Source organism: Dendrobium catenatum, unplaced genomic scaffold (assembly GCF_001605985.2).
Source record: "Dendrobium catenatum unplaced genomic scaffold, ASM160598v2 fragScaff_scaffold_621, whole genome shotgun sequence".
In the NCBI taxonomy this organism is placed as follows: Eukaryota; Viridiplantae; Streptophyta; class Magnoliopsida; order Asparagales; family Orchidaceae; genus Dendrobium; species Dendrobium catenatum.
This window is the reverse complement of record NW_021319083.1, coordinates 15,701,419-15,718,248: the sequence shown is the minus strand read 5'-3', so window position 1 is coordinate 15,718,248 and position 16,830 is coordinate 15,701,419. Positions and strand designations below refer to the sequence as shown.

Here is a 16,830-nt window from a genome sequence, read left to right as displayed (position 1 = left end):
TAGACGAGACAGGTGAAGGACCCCAAACGTCGGAATGGACTAATTCGAGGGGAGCTTTGGTTCGTCTAACCGAGTTTTCAAAAACTAATTTGTGACCCTTACAAGACAGACATGAAGTACAAACAAATTTGGTAGGTACTATGTGTAAAGCCGGATTACAACAAGAGATATTATGCATCACACGTTGATGAGGGTGGCCCAGTCGAAGATGCCAACTGTTCGACGAAGTTCGGAAAGTTTGCAATGCTATGGCCTGAGCAGGTGAATCAGCCGTTGATACCTTGTACATTCCGTGGCTGCATGGACCGCTAAGGATGACCTGATTTGTCTTCCGATCCTTAAATACAAAGCCGTTTTCATCAAAGGTTATAGAAATAGCATTGTCTTTGACTAAATTAGAAATTGAAAGTAAGTTATAAGAAAGCGAAGGAAGATGCAGTAAGTTAGAAAGAAAAAGCTTACGGGATGGGGTAGGAAGAATGCCCGATCCCGTGTGTGCGATAGGGACGGTTCTTCCATCCCCAAGAGTTACCGAATCGTGACCCGTATAGGTGTTGTAGCTATCAAGATTGTCGATATTGTTCGTCATATGCGACGATGCGCCAGAATCAATGTACCAATCTGTATTGGCCGTGCTGTCCTGTTGAGCTGTAAGAGCCCTGTTGCTTTTGGCCGTGTGCTGGTTAGACGTGTAATTGAGGTTCAGGCGATGCCAGCAGGTTTCAGCGCCATGACCCTTCTTCTTGCAGATTTGGCAAATGACTGCATTTGTAGGTGCTGTAGACAATCCGGAGTTAGTTCCAGACAGCGGACGGTTTCGGCCTCTGCGGCCCCGGCCGCGAACAGAGTAGAGTGCCGATTGATTGTCCGGCAGTTTGGGAAACTTCAAGGCCGCAGACTTGAGGTGGATTTCTTCGCTGATAAGGAGCGCATATAAGGTGTCGAGGGACAGCGAACCTTGCATTGTGCGGATAGTTGTGGTGAAAGATTGGTAGGCCGGTGGAAGTCCGTTGAGAATGTAGATGATGATATCTTCGGGATCTATCGAGGAGCCGGCCGAGGCGATTTGATCGACGATTTTCTTGACTTCAGTAAGGTACTAAGTCATAGACATCGTCTGCATTGAAATGTTATGCAACTCGTTTTTGAGTTGGATTACCTTCGAGCGATTTGAGGATTGGAAACGCGTATGAAGGGTCGCCCATATTTCTTGAGTGGATTCAAGATGAATCACATAAGGAAGAACTTCCGGTGAGATCGTTGAGCACATTGCAGTGGCCAAATTCTGATCAGTCACCGTCCAAGAATGCGTGTCAATATTTGGATCGGCATTCTCGGATGAGTTTTTAGGATCAAGAAACGCATTGAAGCCATTGGCGCGGAATAGCTTAGCGATTTGCGTGCTCCAAATCGGGAAGTTGTCCGGAGTAAGAGCGTGAGGAACCAAGAACTTTAGGTTAGAAATTACAAATTTTAACGACGAAGAAATGCCTGTGGACTCGCCGGGAGTAGCGGAGGTAGTGGCGATCGAGGACGACGCCTGGTCTTGATGAGCCATGGCTGAAACCTCAAGATCGACCTTCCTCTGATACCATGTAGAAACCGAAAATGTAAAAGGAAAGAGGATACAGAGAGAGGATCAAGAAAATGTCTGGAAAGTTTTATTATCTTTCGTGTCTCAATACATAGCAGCTGTAGGTATATATAGCTTTGTTCATGCCGGCTAGGTACACTTGTCATAATACAATAATATATTATGTGCTCTTAACAATAACTTTTTATTGAAATTATTATAGTAAATATATATTTTTTTTAAATTATATATACATTTGAATTAATTAGACATAAATTTTTCAGAGCTATTGCAATCTTATCAATTCTAGTAATGCAAGCAACTAAGTAGCATCAAAATAATAATCAAATGATAGTGTGACAATAATTTGAAAAACAAATTAGTAAAAAAATCATCCGAAATAAGCCTATATTACAAGTTTACCTAACCCTCATAATATGTTGTCACTTAATATACAATCTCTAAATTATATTTATTGCATTATTTGAGAACTTGAGCCTCATACACCAAAAGGAATAATAATATCCCTTTGGAGTAAAAAATCTTTAGCATATATATGAGAAAAAATTTTCACAATTGTACCAACCGCTGTAATACTTATATTTGTCTATAATTTTTGTTGATAATTTTTTTAATTAACTTCCTACGGTGAGATTTTGATAATCGTATATGCTAAATAAATAAATAAATAAACGGAATTTATTATATGATATTTTTCATAAGAAATAAGAAAATCTATATTTTCATATTATTATATGGTATCAACATTATCATTATTATCATCACTACTTATCTTCCTAAATTCTCATACTAAACTCTTGTTAAGTACTGTAGGAGCCGTTAATTTAATTTTATATAATAACTTTTTTGCTTAAATCTTAAATATATTATTTTGGGTCAATTATTTTTTCGAACATTCTAAATTCTCAAATTATCTGAATTTTTGTTGCTCAATTCAATATAGATAATTTATGCTACATTCATATTTCCATCTCATTAAATTTTACCTTTAGTAAAGTAATATTTCCCCCGCCATCATTGAGTCATCATATGAAGATATCAGCTTAATCACCAAAACTTCCATCCATTCTAAAACTAATACAGAATCACACACAACTCAGTTTGACAACATAGAGGCTTCGTTTGGACGGCTTTCTTCCTAAAATGATTTTTTTTACTCGAAAGCTGCTTTAAGAAGCAGTAAAAAAGTCGTCCTAAACGAAGCTAGAATCTATGGTGAGAAGAAAAGGAATTTCCCCATTACAAATACCTGATCTAATACCATGAGAAGGGGAGACAGTGAGAAGCCCTGTCAGAAGTCCCTTCACCCTCAACATGAAATATCCTCTGGCAATGCAGGTCAGCTTCAATGGCGTCTGAAACTAGAACAGTGCTCACATGCTCATTCTCAATTCCAGAACACAGAAACCCCGTCGTCATCGACACATTATTTGCTGTTGCTTGCAAGTGGGAATATAAGCCAAGTCCAATTCCATAATCCAGGCTAGAAAGAATGGGCTGATCGCCTGCTTGAATCCTCTCCACCGGTATATCTTGGCTTAGACTGATAGTAGGTGCATTTGTGGATGATGACAGAAGAGAGAGAGCACAATCAGAGTGGAGGGTCCGAGGCAATCCATTGGTCAAAATTATCTTTTTGTTACTGCTCTCTGCTGCAGATGAGATGGGCTCCAGGGTTGTCCGGCGGCTGAGCACCATTTCATCGTCGTGGAGGAAGGGGAATTGCTTGCCTTCTTTGAAGCTCCAAGTGAAGGAGCTGCAGAAATGCTGTGGTGGCGGCGGTGCTGCTGCTCTGTTGATGAAATGAAGAGGGGAAGGCTGGTGCCTGCTGAGTGTATATTCCTCACTTTTGATTATAGTGCTCCAGTTTGAGTCTGCTGCAGCAGTTGGAAATATTTGAGGGTAGGTTGGAAATCTGATTCCTGTGGTGCATGGGTAATGTTTTCTTACAAAGCACAGACCCGAAAATCCGACCCAAATATGACCTGAAAATTTCAAGTTAGGGTCAAACCGGATCCGAAACGGGTCAGGTTCGGGTTCAAAAATTCGGCTCGTTTCAAAAATCAGGTTGGGTTCAGGTTGACCCTTTGACCCGAAATTGACCTAAAAACTGTTTTGATCCGAAAACCCGAGATTGACATGTTTTCGACCCGGTTTTGACCCGAAAAGCGGAGATTAACCCGTTTTTTGCCCCGAAAACTAGTAATATTTTCACGCCCCCGAGTCATTCGAGTTATGTCAGGTTGACCCGGACTTGAAGCGGGTCAAGTTCGGGTCCGAAATACTGACCCGTTTGTAAAAAAAGGTCATTTCGGGTTGACCCGAATAATGCCGGGTCAATTTCGGGTTAGACCCAAACCCGACCCGTGACCTGAAATTGACACCCCTAGAACTAACAGCACCTTTAAATAGACGGAAAAGGATGAATAGGCTTAAGAAGAGCATACCGTGGAGGTTTGGAAACAAGTTACCAGAAACAAAGTCTGGCTGTGGCTTCCTTCGACGCCGATTATGCCCATCGAGACGTTTTCTACAGCTTCGCTTAACGTCATCAAACTCCACAAGCAAGTGAAACCTACGCCATTAAAAGAAAAAGAGCAAAGACGCATCAGTTTCTCCTTAAATAACAGCAAATAGTTAGATATGAATCACTTATGTAGAAAGCAATCCCATAACCCATAAAATCTTTATCTCCAGCAGAAGAAATATAGCCATACAGCTTGGTAAGTAAGCCCTTCAACATGCATGGAATCCACTGACCAAATAGAGTACATGCAGAATTAAGAAGAGAGATTCTTAATCTAGATGTGGCGGTTTTCTTTAAGTTCTATGAAGATGAGATTTGACAAAGTACTATTAAGATGCTGTGGTGATTTTCTTAGGCCAGTTCAATCCAGAGTTGCATGTATCCTTTGCTACAAACTTGGTTTCCTTGATTGGAGAAATAGGAGTCGAAAATCCAATACTTTTCAAACAGAAAGTTTGTTTTTTTATGATAACATATTGAAATAAATTATGAGGAAAAAGAGCATTAGGATTAATAGAGAAACAATGATGCATGAAAAATTTAAGCAAGCACAAATGTTGGTGCAAAAGCTTAAATTATAATATTGAGATTGAAGAGGATTACTAGGAAAATAATGGCAGAAGATTGACTGTTATAAACAGGGTGCAGAAGAAGAAGAAGAAAGCAACGACGATGGTTAAATTAAAACGGATAGACTAAATTATGAGATTGAACAAATTAGTTAGTTCAACTTTGCCAATAATTTAAACATATCTATGGGGTGCTAGTTTAAGATATTTTGTTTAGCAATATGAACTAAAAAGCCGATGAAACGTGAAAGTTTATTGATCTGCATGGATAGTTCAATATGATGGCTAACATTTCAAACCCTTCAAAGTATTCTTCGTATCTGAAATAAGTTAATTCAAGTGAAATAACTCTCTTTTGAGTCTCTCATTTTTCTTGAGCAAACACCTACGGCTGAGCTTAACGCCTCCACTCTTATATTGTATTGCCTTAAGTGTCTCAAGCTTTTAATAATTTTGCAGTTCAAGTATGGCAATAAAGTTTTCTTTGCACAGGATTCTAGTATGACAAAAGTTTAACGGGTTTTCAGAAAAGAGTAAACAAGGAGATCTACTATGGTCCATCATTAAAAAAACTTACCTATGGGTAGGGGTGTAAGTGAGTCAAGCTGACTCGTGAACTGGTTTGAGCTCAACTTGATAAATGACTTGACTCATCGTGAGCCGGCTCGTTTAAAAAATATTAATATAAAATATACTTAAAATATATTAGAATTCATAATTTTAAATACAAAGTTACTAAAAATATTTAAAAATTATATCACAATTTCTTATATTAAGTAATTCTTTATTATTTTTCTTATAATTTTTCATTATTTTTATCATTTTATTATAATAATTGTTTAAATCATAATTAATTTCTCTTTTTCATAATAAACAAGCCGGCTCAAACTCGTAGAATAAAGCTCAAGGTTGAGATGAACTCGATTAATTAATCGAGCTCAAACTCAAGTCAGAAGTGATCAAGCTCGACTCAACTCGCTTACAGGGGCAAAACCAGCCAGGCAATTGCCATCTCTAGCCTCAAAGAGGTTCCGCCCCTGCTCGCTTACACGCCTACCTATGGGCACGAAGAAGTTAGCTAAGGTTACAAATAAAGAGAAGCATGCAAAAATAAAAGATCTACATTCAAGAAAACTATCAAGTAACACTCGATTGAATCCAAACCCTAAGAATGAGAAAGAAAATACAAAACAAACCCAAGGTAAAGGATGAGAGAGAAAATGCTGGTCCAAAAGCAATTCAATGGAAAGAGTGGAACGTTCATTCTATCAGTAGAAAAAGGTTCGTACAGGGATTACGTGTATCTGCTAAAATAAGTTCTAATTTTGTGCTGCAAAATAAACAAGAATTGGTTTGATAGGTTTATAGTATATACCTAGCATCTATTTTTTATACGTTTCCCAAAAATTTCACTTGATCAGCACAAATCATGATATATTATCTATTTTGGAGACTTTCGTAAAAAAATTCAAGACCATCCGAGCTTTGATTTCAACTAAATATCTCGACAAGACAAACCCAAAAATAACAAATGGGAACTGATCAAAAGTCCAAATAAGTCCACATTAAACACTTGAAGTATATTTATAAACTTCAGAACATTAATTATTATCCAACTATCGTCACTTGACCATCATCACTTGAATGTTGCCACCCTATTGTTATCTCTGTGTTGGGGGTGGAAGTAAACTTCACAGTGAAAAAATATAAATGCAATGGAAAGTAAAAAAGCACCAGGATTTAATGTGGAAAAACTCAAAATTGAGAAAAATCATCAAGTCACATCACGCCACGAAATTCACTATAAAAATTGGGAGAAATTTGTACAAACCTCTCTTCTCTCTTGCTCTCTCATTGCTTCTCTTCTTACTTACACTATTCTTACACAAGAACAAACAAATAGAAATAATACATACCACCAAGGGAAGCCACCATTAAGAAAAACGAGAAAGAAAAAACAGTTCAGTCGACCTCACAGCACTGCGGTGCTAGTTTGAAGCACTGCGATGCTCAACACTGTCTCTGGTTTGCCTTACAGCGTAAGATCTTGATCACTACAATGCTCTACTCTTTGTCTTTTCTCCAAGCGAACAATGCAATGCCGAGGCACTCAGGTACACGATGTTGGGGAGCTTGAGTAAAAAACACCTGGCGTTGTCCGAAAAAAATTTTAATCGGGGGGTTCCCAACACCTCCCTAGCGAGCACGACCAATTAAATTAAGGTTCGTGGCAACAATACAACCCGATGGATCGACACAATCAGATTTCACACAGACTAACACTTTAGCCGTCATCATCACTTTCTTTAACTTCTTCCACAAACTATATTATAGTTATATGAGACCAAGCAAGTGCTTCCAACTTTGCAATAATGTCTTTTTTAATTATGAATAGACTTCTATAATTTTATACACATATTGATATATTTCAACAGGGTCAAGCCACATGATTTTTTTCTCTTTCAAAAAATTTCACAAAAAATGTGTAGTATCTAATGTGTTTTTCTTTAATCTATAAAGTATAAATGTTCAAAATCTTCATATAAAACTATGATGTAAAACTCTCATTTTACTACCACAAATTTTGTATCACACAAAACATCCTAAACAAAACACTGCTGTGCAGTGGCCCGGTTTTAGATTAGGCTATTCTTTCAAGGCATCACACCATACATATATCCCTATAAATAAGTTATAGGTTGATGCATTAGCCCCTAGTAATAGCCCACATTAAATAAAGGAAAAGGTTTTTCCTGTGAAAGCTCTCCCTCTCTCTCTCTCTCTCATCAAAGAACAAGAAGATCCTTCTTCTTCCTCGTGCAAGAAAGATAACAAATGGTATCAGAGATTCTTACGCTTATACAAGCCAAGGAATTAGTATTGTAGGTTGATGTAAATGAGCCCCTCTTGTACAAGCCCATTTGAATAAAAGAATAAGAAATTTATGTGCTTGCTCTCTCCCTCTCCTCACTTCCCTCTCTCTCTCTCTCTCTCTCTCTCTCTCTCTCTCTCTCTCTCTCTCTCTCTCTTCCAAGAAGCTAAAAAAGGCTTCTTCTTCCTCATTCAAGAAGCATAACAAGTGGTATCAGAGCTTGGAGGAGACGATCTCGAGGAAGGAGGAAGGTTCTGGTCCTAGAAAGAGACGAGGTGGTCGCTACCGGTGCCGCTAATGAGCTTACTCACGCGGAATTTTTTTGCATGCATGAAGTGATCATGTAGAAGGCAAAACTAAAGCATGTTGGTACAATAGTTCGAACGTTGGTTATGGTTTTTTTTTTGCCTGAGACAGAGCAGACGGGAAGCCACGAAGCGGAGCATGTGGAGACGGGTCGCGCAGGTAAGTTGCACTAGTATCGTTGCAGGGAGGCCAGACCCACACATGCACGCGGACAAGCCCATGTGCTCAGCGGGATTCGAACCCCGCCCCCCCCTACCCGCCTTCAACCCTTCTACCATCTAGTCATGAAACCAAAACCTGTTAATTATGTTACTTTTTTTTTATTTAACCTATTCGAGACGTCATTTTTAAAATTTGTTAATTGAATTTAACAAAAAACTTAAAAATTAATTAACTTAAAATAAAAAATATTTAATTTTAAAATAATTAACTTAAAATTGTTACCGGTAGAATTAAAAAATATTAACTTAATTAATTCAATAATTAAGTTAAATTTAAAAATTAAAATTAAAAATTCAATAACTTAATTGATACCGGCAGAAATAAAAAAAATTAATTAACTTAATTAATTCAATAATTTAAGTTATATTTTGAAATAAAAATATTTAATTTTTATTCTGTTGGAAATCCGCCTGAAAAGCCGCCGGAAATGCCTTTGAAAAAAATCCGTCGGAAAATCAATCAAAAATTATGTCGGAAATTCGGTGAAAAAAATCCGTCGAAAAGCAGCCGGAAAATCCGCCGGAATTTGCGACGAATTTATTTCCGCTGGAAAATCTGTCGGAAATGACCTGTTTTCCTGTAGTGGCAAAAGCACAAAGGCAGGACGTTCACGGGTTAGCTTCTCCACATGTAGGCTAGTGGAGGTGCATCGACTTGGATAAATCGTGTGGAGAAGATTGCGGTAGGTACAGGCAGAGGCGTTGTCAAATCTGGGTCTACGAGGGGGGGGGTGTCATGTGGGCTGGAAGCAGGTCGACGTGCAAGAGATCAGGTCGAAGGTGTCACATGCGTGCCTGGGTGACTCAAGATAGACAGAGCCTATGTAATAAGCCTGGTGCAAGCATGAAAGGCGGTCTGAATGTGTGTGGTGAAGCCTGCGGTCACCTGGGTCAGACCTGGATCTTGTGCAAGTAGCGGCTTCGTTCAAACTAGAGAAATGAATGAAGGTCGTTCATGATTTGCACGGAAGCAGGGAGTTGGGCTATTCTTGGAGAGCAGCGTTGGGAGTGGAAGCCGAGGAGGATCAGACTGCTTGCATGTAAGTTAGACTCACGGTTTGTGCATGGGCTAGACTTTAGGTGGAGCTTGGGAGGCAAATGGTTGTCGTGTATCGAAGCAGTGGATCAAAACTGACAAGATCAAGAACCTCAAGGCTACAGGATTGTCACAAACTCGAGATCAAACATGTGACTCGTGCGAAGTCAAAGGTTGGACCGTGCACGGGTGCTCGGGGAAGATTGGAGAGAGAGTGTACTCATGCTGGAGCGCGGTTGTGCCGCACAAGAGCCAATGCATGAGCCGGAAGCATGCATGCAGGAGTAGGCGATGCACAAGACACTAGCGTGTGGATCACAGAAGGAACAACGAGGGATGCAGATAAGCGTGGTTTAGAATGCATGGGAGGACGAGCTGGAGCCATTGATCGGAAGGCACAGTGAAAGCCGTTCGCAAGAGGGATTGGGCTCGGTTTGGCGAGTTTGCTTGTAAAGTTAGTGTAGGGAGCTAGTCAAATCGCAGCAGACGCACAAATAGTTATTTGATCGTAAAATCGGACCAAGGTGGAGATTGTTGTGTAGTGGTCCGGTTTCATATTAGGTTTTTCTTGCAAGACACCACATCATGTATATATCCCCATAAATAGGTTACAAGTTGATGTATTGATAGCCCCATGGTAATAGCCCACATTAAATAAAGGAAAGGGGTTTTCCTATGCAAGCTCTCCCTCTCTCTCTCATCCAAGAACAAGAAGATCCTTCTTCTTCCTCATGCAAGAAACATAACAAGAACCATTGCCAAAAATCAAAACTTACCATTCCGAATTATTTTTTTCGGTTAACAAACTTTGTTGTCAAATGTGTCGCATTGATGCAAATGAAAACAAGAGCATTGGTATGCATGAAGACAGCATACATGCAAAATATCATTAAACACAAATGGTGATTAAGGATGCATCATCAACAGGTCTGTAATTGCTTCTTTAGGAAATATAATGGAACGAATCATTAAAATATGGAAATACAAAACAAAACAGAATTTTATAGCACGAGATTCAATTCAGTCATTACAAGAACAACCATAGGTCTTTCCAGGACAATCTAAATTAAAGCAAGAATGTACTGATTCTTCATCAAACCATATGGACACCTAAGGCCTTTTTTTTTCTTTCAAGGGTCTGAATCTTGGATCCTTTACTTTATAGATGGAAAACAATACCACTTAACCAAATTTACAGCAAAACTTAAACTATAAAGTGCGTGTACATATGGATTTAGGGTTGGATCCAGCCTTAATTTTTTTGTGGGGGTGGGAGGGAAGACTTATAAGTAAAAGTGTTGAGTTTTTTTTTTTCATAAATATCCTTACAATCAAAATTTGTTCTGAGGTGACACCTATTTGTTCGACGTTGTACGCTTTGGAAATATGTCGCGGGGTCAAGGGATAACGCCATTGCGGGGGTTTTTGTGGGCAACGCCCCCAGAACAAATTTTGGTTGTAAGGATATTTTTTTATTCTCTTTAGTCTTTACTATTTCTCTTTGTATTTGGTTCATCGTTCTCTAACGATAACATTTATACATAATGTGTTTAATTATGTTGGGGGGCAATTGGCTAAAGACTATAGTATTTTAAAACTTTTAGGGAGGGCATTTGCTTAAAAACCTTTGTAATAAAGACAAAAAATACATGGAGGGGACAAATCACCTAAACATCTGATCTCCCTTATATACCATTATTTATGAAGCTTGATCTAGACAACAAGTCAATAATGTAGTTTTTAATATCATGAGAAAATAGAAATGGCATAGGCTTCTGGTACATGTCCAAATAACTTACCCCCAAAATATAAAAGGATGAGTAGCTTAGCTTGTTTTTATTATTTGTCCTCCTACGTTAATTGGTTGCACCTAAGAAAATTCTGCAGGGATGGACGAAAAGCTAGTAAGGTTATCATAGTAGTGCCAAATACATACCCGAAGGACATGGAAACAGGGGAAGAAGTATCAATGAAGGTATGTAGAAGATTTGTATAGTATGTCCCTGTTGAAGAACAAGATTGCATAATTCCAGGATAAAGAGAAAAATGGTATCAAGAGAACGCTCTTCAAACTCACAAATGTGATAACCAGAGGCACCAGGAATGAGCACAAAAGGGAAAGCATACTTCTATCGTACAACAAAATTAAAAGAGAGACAACTCCCAAAGCAAATAAAACCATTTGAGTAAAAGCAAAGGAAAATGGAATTGTAGGAGATTTGGAAGAGAGATATTGTCGTTTAAAGTGCAAAATAGAATGCCAGAAGGAAGTAAAGAAAACTATCAGCAACTAGCTAAAGCAAAAGGAAGACTGAAAGTTAGGCACCTGAAGATGCCAGCTAACTTAATAAAGATATTGAAACTTGTTACCAAAGTTCAAGATTGAATTCCTCTATATCTCCTGGCCACCAACCAACACAATAGGAGTCTTAGAGTGTTCTTCACAGACCTTGTGCCGCCTGTGATACTCCCTGCAGTGGCTGAGATCATTTCTGCATCCATCAACGAGGCATGAAACGTTCTGACTGCCACCGCTCAGCACACGAGGCCTCTTCAACTGCCCGCCCGCCGGCACTGTCGCAGACATCTTCATCGGCATTGCGAAAGGTCTCCTCTGCTCCTTCCACTTATCAGCCACTCTAAAATCCCCCAAACCCCCAAGCTTGAGATCAACGGAGCAGTCAAGGCCTCCTGTTCTGCTCCCACTTGAACTGACCACTGAGCTCAAGTTATCCTCTCCAGTATTTTGCTCCAGTTCTGTTAAATCCCATGGAGGCATCTTGAATTCCCACTCCATAAAAGTAACCCTTTTTAAATTCTATTCCTACCTTTACCTCTACCCTTTTATTTCACTTTCCTGTTTGCTTGTTCTTCTTCAACCCTTTTGTTTTGTTTATGTTTGGCAATAGCATGCGAGGCTTTTATTTTGTCTTCGTCCCTTCTTTCAACTAAACCTATTGTACTGGCTACTCTGCCTTCTTCATAGTATCCAAGCACACATAACAGCCTAACAACCAGCGTTTTCAAGATATTTTTAACAACAGAGGACGAAATAAACTATTTTGGAAGCCCAAAAGTTGGGAGAAAGACGAAGTTTTTTCGAAAAATAGAACCAGACTCGTTGGAACTGCAAGTTTAGAACTGTACTCACAAGCTGAGGAGACCAGAATGGAAGAAAGGAAGAAGGGCGCCAAACCAACAAACTAATTCTGAGAAAATAAAAAAATGGCGGCAAAACCAAAAATAAGTGACATAACTAATCGAGCTCATTTGTAGATTAAAAAGAATGCATAGGCATTGTAGGATTTGCCAAGTTTCAGGCTTTGAAACTGCCAGGAAAAGGAAAGTTGGAAAAACGAGAGAGAGAGAGAGAGAGAGAGAGAGAGAGAGAGAGAGAGAAGCCAGCAACGGTCCACTAAGAAGAAATGGGAAAGCATAGAATACAAAGAAATGGAAGGGGAGCCGACCTAAAAGGCAGGACCTGGGGAGAACAGTCAGTACTTGCAAAGACAACAGGAGCAGCAGGGAGGAGAAGAAACCGATTTTGGGCTATCCAACAATTCAAATCCTGACGGTCATTCCATTTGAGAGCAGAATCAATGTGGATGGTATAGTGGAGGATTGTAAGATTGATTGCCCTGTTCGCATGATTATCCATCTGTTAATCTGTATTTCATGGTTTCAATATAAAATTATTAGATATAAAACTTTTTTTATCAAAATTGTGCATATATATTTATATATGAAATTTACATGTAAATTATCGATATTCACCATAAAATTTTAAAATTATCAGAATATCTAACTTTTTTTTAAAAAGCCAGATGACCATACATTATCTTTTTTTCAAAAACATTGGGAGAATCTTAGTACTATTTTGGAAATATAGGAGAAACACAGCTCATTTTGATATGTTGGTTGAGAGTTTAGGCTATCAACTAAGAGGTCTTAAATTTGAGGCTTATATATTGATGTGATGCAGAGTATTTTAGTTTAAGATGTTCCTTATAATATTTGATTTTAATTTGTTACAAATTTGTTATAGGATTCTAGAATATTTTTTATTTCTCTATGTTTCTATTTGAGTATTATACAAAGTGTGATGTAAGAAGAGTTGAAGCATTAATGAAATATTATTATCTTTGAAGCTTTTAAGCTTGTTGAGTACTGTCTTTGTTCCTAGATTGGGAAATCCCTTCAAGCTAGTCCGATTTTTCCGACGATCACCACATCATGATGTGTGTGTGAGTCTGTCTTAATTGACCTATATGTCCCAAAAAATGTACTTAAATTTTGGTTATTTTCTTCAAGGGAGAGAAATAATCCACACAACTCAAAAATCATAAAACTATTTATATACGGCATCTATGGCAATATAATTAAAGAGTGAGGCCTAGTCTATACTACCGCAAGTAATTGCGCAATATTAGTAGAAAAACTATCACCAATCTAGTTGCTTATTGGATTAGAGGATCTATTATCCCCAAAACAATTCTGAAGGCTATTGACAAGGCTTGTTCCAAATTTCTTTACCACAGTGGAGACCACTCTAAGCGCCTGCATCTTATTTCTTGGAAAAATTCTATTATGCCTTTCTCTAAAGGAGGCCTTGGCATTGCCTCTTTACATGCTCTCAGATCTGCTTACAATTGTGACACCATCCTCAGGATCTAGAATATAGACTCTCAAAAACATTGGTAGAATCTTAGTACTATTTTGGAAATATAGGAGAAACACAGCTCATTTTGATATGTTGGTTGAGAGCTCAGGCTATCAACTAAGAGGTCTTGAGTTTGAGGCTTATATATGTAATGTGATGCAGAGTATTTTAGTTTAAGATGTTCCTTAGAATATTTGATTTTAATTTGTTACAAATTTGTTATAGGATTCTAGAACATTTTTTATTTCTCTATGTTTCTATTTGAGTATTATACATAGTGTGATGTAAGAAGAGTTGAAACATTAATGAAATATTATTATCTTTGAAGCTTTTAAGCTTGTTAAGTGTCTTTGTTCCTAGATTGGGAAATCCCTTCAAGCTGGTCAAATTTATTCGACGATCACCACATCATGATGTGTGTGTGAGTCTGTCTTAATTGACCTATATATCCCCAAAAAATGTACTTAAATTTTGGTTATTTTCTTCAAGGGAGAGAAATAATCCACACAACTCAAAAAATCATAAAACTATTTATATACGGCATCTATGGCAATATAATTAAAGAGTGAGGCCTAGTCTATACTACCGCAAGTAATTGCGCAATATTAGTGGAAAAAGGAAAAGTAAAGCGGGAAAGAAAGGAGATCAGGATCATAGAAAAAGCAACGGATATAGAGAAAGAATGAATAGAAGAAAGAGAGAGAAGAGGCTTAGCAGTGCTGCAATAGCAAAGAAAGAGACAGGGCATTGTTGGCTTTGTTGCGGTCAGACTTTACAATCGAGGAAAAGTACGACAGAGTGGAGGGGCAGGACGGGATCTGGAGTTTGTGAGATGGACGTGGGAAGTTATAGCCTATATAGGAGTCGTCAGCTTTTTGATTGGAGCTGTCTTAGCAATTATTGGAGTTAGGAGCCCTTTTAGTGGATATAGTTATAAAATAAATTCTTTAGATATGCAATTAAAGATAAGTTTGAATTAGTGGTTTACAAGAGTGTCCCGTGAAGAAGCCATGATTTTTTATTTGCGGGCATATAATGAAAGACATATTTGTGGACATATTTTTTATGTCGTTTATTAGTAAATTCTAGTTAAATGATTAAAATGAAAGATATATCTAATTATTTCAATATAGATCATGGAGTGAATGATTAAAATGAAAGACATATCTAATTATTTCAATATAGATCATGGAGTGTGACACCAGCATTATCTTGAAAATCACTATCATTTCATTCTCCAATTATATAATATGCTCTCTACAATGATATTTTAGCCAGTACCCTCCTTCGAGGAGGTGTATTATCTGTAATCAATCATCAATACTAGTGGATTCATTTAAATTGGGTCAAGTCCCATGGCTTTTCTGCCTTTTTTAGAGTTTTCATGTAAAAATACTGATATCTCTTATTAATATTGCACCCCTCTTTTTTATCTATTTGTGTGTTGGATGTTCTTTCAAAGCTAAGATGTTAAGCTCTATATTTATCTATTACTGTGAATGGTTCAAGGCTCAACAATAACATATTATTTTTTATCTTGTTATTTTCACTTAATTCCCTTGTTATAACATATGGGCTAAGCTGATTACTTTAGATTATTTTAAAAGCTATCAACATCTTGCTAAGGCTTTTGACATTGCCGTGGAGGATTCTTTTTCCCATTCTCCTAAACACATTTTAGTTAGATGTATTAAACCTCCTACAGGTTACTACAAGCTGAATACCGATGGTGCCTTTAGTAGATTGAAAGCTGGCTGTGGGGGTATCATTCGGGATTGCATGGGCAATACGGTTATGGCTTTTGCTGGTCCCTCTATTATTAAAATTGTTTGTTTGGCTAAAATTCTGGTGTTAAAATATGGTTTAAACTTATGCAACTCTCTTGGGATTACTAATGTATGGATTGAATTGGATGCCCAAACAATCCTTCATTACATTTCCGGGAAGGGCACTGCTAACCCTCTTTACTTCTACATTATTAGAGAAATCAAACTTCTATTGTCTTCCTTTAACTTTACTATATCTCATATTCATTGGGAAGGCAATGCGGCAGCGGATTTTTTAGCTGAGTTGGGGGGGTCATTTGAATGATTTTATGGAATTTGCTAGTACCTCTTTACCCTCCAAATTGGTTGGTATTACTCACTTGGACCGGCTGGGTACTCCTTACATTAGATTGGGTTAATGTTGGTTTTATGTTGTTTTTCTGTGCTGCCGCTTCTTGGGGGCTCTAGTAGTTTTTGGTTTTGCTGTGAGATTTTTCTCCTTTCAGTAATGCCTTGGCTATTCCTTTTACTATTATCCGCTAGGTTTGGTTACTCAGTACTATTAAAAATTATTTTTTCTACTGGCTTAATTCTCCCAATTGTGATGTTAAAACTTTAGTGATGAGTAATTGTTCCATGTTTCGACTGGTTGTTTGGATTTGTGACACCATTTTGTTTACTGTTATCATTTCTGCTCGGAAGGTTGGTAATACAGTGCTTATTTCTCTTTTCTGGTGTTGGTTTTGGATTGCTGGTTGGGGTAGTATTTTTGTTTGGATTTTATGGGCGTCTCTAACCTGGAAGTTCATTAGTGCTTTTTTTTTTTCATTTGGAGTATAATTTGGTTGTTGATGCTATGATTGTCTGGTGGTTGGCCTTGAATCTATTTCTTAATGGGACAATAATTATGTGGAGGAGTGACCCGTTGCCGATTGCTGGGAGGGCCTGATTATAACTGGTAAGCTTGATGCTTTTTCTATTTTCCTTCCTTTAGTTTACCTTTTGCAGGTTTGCTTTCACCTTGAGGGAGTTTTTGGTAAGAAAGCTTGGGCTGATTGGATATCTATTGAGCTTTCTCATTTTTTGACACTTTTTCCGTGCCGCCTTAGAATGTATCTAGACTATATTGTATTTTGCGTAGATGGGGATAATCAGCCCTTAGGTTTTTTTTCTTTTTGATTGATTGTTGCTCTTTGAGTATTAGCGGGCTGATAATCTCCTTAAGGACGTGTAATTTTGACTTATATCAATGCGTAGGCCCCTCTGTGGGTTTAAACTA

The 16,830-nt window shown here is 37.9% G+C and overlaps 1 pseudogene; it reads right to left on the bottom strand.

Moving 5' to 3' along the window:
* Positions 1-2,799: 2,799 nt before the first annotated feature.
* On the bottom strand, positions 2,800-12,498 carry LOC110114687 (annotated as a pseudogene).
* Positions 12,499-16,830: the final 4,332 nt, after the last annotated feature.